Consider the following 4,348-nt stretch of genomic DNA (forward strand, 5'->3'; position numbering starts at 1 on the left):
TTCCTTCCTTCCTTCCTTCCTTCCTTCCTCCCTCTGTGTATGTGCTCATGTACATTTGTGGTGGCCAGAGGGTAACTTGATGGAGTTGATTCTCTCTTTCCACTATGTAGGTCCTGGGGATTGAATTCAGGTTGGAAGGCCTGGCAGGAGACACCTTTTCCCACTGAGCATCTCACTGGCCCTGGTTATTTGTCCCATCTACTCTGCAGTTGATGTCTTATATTACATTTTAAAAAATTATTTAATGTACCTTTCATGTTAATACTTGTGTTTGATTTACATGTACTTTGCTTTTACTTCTAATTTCTCTGTTAGGATATTGAAACATTTTTCTTTGTTGTCTTCAATTTTATTGAATCTTCTGAAAATTCCTATCTAATTTTTATTTTTTTGCCCCACCTGTACTTTTTTTTAATTGAAAGATGCTATGTACAAATGCGTATGTTATGTGCCTTCTCAGAATGATATTTGATTTAAATATAATAAAATGCTTGTGAACCACTCTCTTGAGTTGGGAGAACTACTTGAACACCTGTAAGCAGAAAATTCCTATTTTAAATATTCTGTCTTCCATAGTGAGTACTACTCGGTCAGTTTTGGTACCTTATTCTGAATGTTTGATAAGATGAGAGAGTCCAAAAGGTTCCTGAAGCTTGTTGGCATACATATTATCTTGGCATGTGAGGATTTACTGCTTATTCCAATCCTCCTACTGTGAATTTCCAGAAATTCCAAGCAGGGATTGCTTACTTTCTCTGAACCTCTAGTCACCTTCACTACTGTAGCATTGGATGGTCTTCAATTTGAGATTGGTTGGGAGTTGCCATGGCATTGTCACGATTTCAGTCTAGAGGGCAGTCAACCTGAAGGGTGTCTCTAAGACACCATCATCATATTCTTATTGTTTACATTGCTAGGGAGACTCAAGCCTTGAGCCTCATACCTGCTGGCACATACTCTGCTATGGAGTTATATTCATAGCCCTTTGGTTTTGAGGTAGTATCATGCTGTGCAGCACAGGTTAGCTTATATTTTTCCATCTTCAGGTCTCTTCTCTCTAACCCTTCACTGCTGAGATTATAGAGGTATTTTGCCACACCAGCTAGTGTATTATTTAGAAACTTCAGGAAATTCCTCACTTAAAGAATACTCTGTCTTCACAAGCCTCCCTCTAGAGCCAGGGTAGGACTAGATAACTCATTTGTAGTTACAGTCCTGCAGCTTTGCATTGCTAATGCTATCTGGCTTTAGGCAGAGTCACCATGGATGGATCAGTCTCTCAGGCCTATGCCACATCTGCAGTCACCACTGTCATTTAGCCACATTACATCCTGTGCCCACAGCCCTCCAAGAACAATCTAAAAGTTTACAGAGCTAAGGCACACACTATTATCAGCTTCCCTTGGTAGTCTGGTAACCCAAGGCATCACAGGTGATGGTAACTGAGAGAGCTGTTCAGTAGACTTTCTTTATGAATAGATTTATTTCAGAGGTTCTGTTCACTAGAGGTTCATGTCTCATGACAAGGACTCTTAGGATCTGCCCAGTGTTAGATTTCACTAACCCACACTGAGTTCCAAGGCAACACTTTATGCCTACTACTCCATTCTGTCATTCAGTAGCTGCTGCTCACCTAATACATAGGCTACGAAGACTCGCTGTAGCATAGGCTGGGCTCAAACTTACCATGTAGCTGAAGATTATATTAAACTTTTTGATCTGTCTGTTTATATTTCCTGATGGTTGGAATTGTGGGCATGTGCCACCATGACTATTTAAAAATATATTTTATTCATTCTTTGAGGTTTTCATACATGGTTTTTACTTCATTGTGATCATATTGTGCTCCACTTCCCCCTCTAAATCCTCCCAGATCTACCAACTAAGAAATGTTTTAAGACATTAGTGTGGGACTCATGGCTCCAGCTGCATATGTAGCAGAGGATGGCCTAGTTGGTCATCAATGGGAAGAGAGGGCCTTGATCTGTGAAGGCTTTATGCCCCAGTGTAGGGGGATGCCAGGGCCAGGAAGCAGGAGAGGGTAGGTTGGTGAGCAGGGGGAGCGGGGAAGGAATAGTTTTTTTTTTTTTTTTTTTTTTGGGAGGGAAAACCAGGAAAGGAGATAACATTTGAAATGTAAATAAAAAAATCTAATAAAAAAGTGTTCAAAATGCTTAGCCATCAAAGAAATAAAATTAAAATCGTGTCTAGTTTCATGTAGTACTGAGCATCAAACCCAGAACTTATTTCATGCTAGACAAATGCTCTGCTAAGTGCCCTACATATCTCTCGGCTTGGATTCTTATTTATTTATTCATTTATTTATTTAAAGGAAGAAATCTTGAAATTACCCTCTCTGCTAAAGTGATGTATATATTTGCAGAGTTAAAATGGGAGCACTGGAATAAGCTCTAGCTATCTGAAGGAAGACTGTGTTAGTCAGAACAGCAAGTCCTTGAGGTAATAGTGTTCTTGGTGCATATGAAAAAGAATGAAAACCACTGTTGTTGGAGTAGTGTTCAGCAAGAGTGGAGGTGTAGGAGTCAGGATGGGCATGGTGAATCATACATTTTATCATGTATGATGGCTGGAGGATCATGAGTTCCAGGCTTGGGCTATATAGTGAGCTTGAGGCCAGCTTGGTCACACAGGAATTTCAGGCCGGCCTGGCTTACATAGTGAGTGGAAGTGACCAAGAAACAGTTTCCATCTTGATATAAGAAGAAAACAGAAGATAGTGCTGCGAAGCTATCATGAGTTGGATTTAGCACATGCCAGCTTGTAAGAGCTGATGGATAATGGACCTGTGCTGTGGTAGTGAATCATGGGGGAATCTCATGGCATAGAAGGTCTGTTTACCTCATGGCTGCCTGGTAGTGAAGGACAGAGAGAATAGAAGTGGCTGATGTCCAATGACTTGTCAACAGCCTGTCTTCATGATGTATTTTATCCCAACAGAGTTCCACCTCTTTAAGTTTCCATCACAACTCAGTAGTGCCATTGGCAGATGACCAAGCCTTCAACACAAGGTTGTTAGGTAGCATTTCTGAATAAAACTATAGGGACCCATATTAGTATTATGACTACTCATTCATCAATTCCAATTCCCAGTTGGCTATAATCATAAAAATTTGGCAAAAACTAAAAGACTGAAAAATATATTGAGAGTCAACACATAAAATTTGTAATGACATACCATGTCTTATCCTTACATTAGTAAAGTTTATAATTAACTCACCTAAGTGTCTTCAGTAGCTCAGCATTGTGAAAGGCTGCCATTGTGTTAAGTGAGATGACTCAGAACTGACCATTGGCTGTTAGGAAGGATGCCAGCAGTGACAGTGACATTATTACGACCTGATTAAAGTAGTATAGACAGCACTAACAAGGAGAAAGACAGTAAATATATTGGGAGGGATGTTATAAAGTGTAATAGTTCTCTGGAGAGAACTGAAGAGTTAAATAGTTTTAAAGTCCCTGACTTGGACTAGAGAGATTGTTCAGTGGTTAAGAGTACTTAACTGCTTTTCCAGAGGATTCCAGTTCTCATCTTAGCACCATCAAGTGGCTCATAACTCTCTGTATCTCCAGTTTCAGGAAATCTAATGCTTGTGGCCTCCTTGGGCACCTGTATGCAGGTACAGATTCCACATGGAGATACACATCTATACATAATTTAAAGTATTAAAAAATAAATATTTAAAAAAGGTGACTTGTATTCGGGTTATTTATATGCTGATGGGGATGACTGAAAGTATAAGAAACAATGGTGAGGGACCAGCACTCTGGAGGGAGAGTATAAAAACCATCTATAGTAGATGATCTTACTTTTGATAGAGGTATAAGTATTTCATCTATAGTAACGCATGACTAAAATATAGAACAGTTTCACTAAATCACTATATGCTAAGAGTTTGTAGAAGTTTCTGACCTACAGTGAACTAGAAAGTTATCATCAACTGAGAAAGGCTGTAGGGAAGACCTAAAGAGTTCAGAGGAGAGGAGGATGCATGGAGAAATATAGTATTCAGAAGATGTTTCTACATTTCAAGTGTATTCCTTGGGATGGCAAGTTAGAAGGAAACCAGTTTTGAAACTCAATAACAGCTTTCACCTATATGCAAAATGTGTTACTCTGGGGATGTTTAATGATTTGTTTTTGTGAGAGGTGAAGATACTAATTATGATATTTTGCTATATATTACATTATTCTATGCTCAGAATGGATACAGGGTTTGTATGTACAAACTAGTTTTGCAAAATGGAAGATACTGTTTAATTTTAACCATCAGAGATGGCTCTACAGGAAAGAGAGAGAGAGAGAGAGAGAGAGAGAGAGAGAGAGAGA

At 39.1% G+C, this 4,348-nt stretch overlaps 1 protein-coding gene across 4 annotated transcripts in view; it reads left to right on the forward strand.

Annotated features, from left to right (window-relative positions):
* Dlg2 (discs large MAGUK scaffold protein 2) overlaps positions 1–4,348 on the forward strand; it is a 1,953,494-nt gene that overhangs the window by 23,793 nt on the left and 1,925,353 nt on the right. The gene's annotated exons all lie outside the window — the stretch shown is intronic.

This window comes from Mastomys coucha, unplaced genomic scaffold (genome assembly GCF_008632895.1).
Source record: "Mastomys coucha isolate ucsf_1 unplaced genomic scaffold, UCSF_Mcou_1 pScaffold21, whole genome shotgun sequence".
In the NCBI taxonomy this organism is placed as follows: domain Eukaryota; kingdom Metazoa; phylum Chordata; class Mammalia; order Rodentia; family Muridae; genus Mastomys; species Mastomys coucha.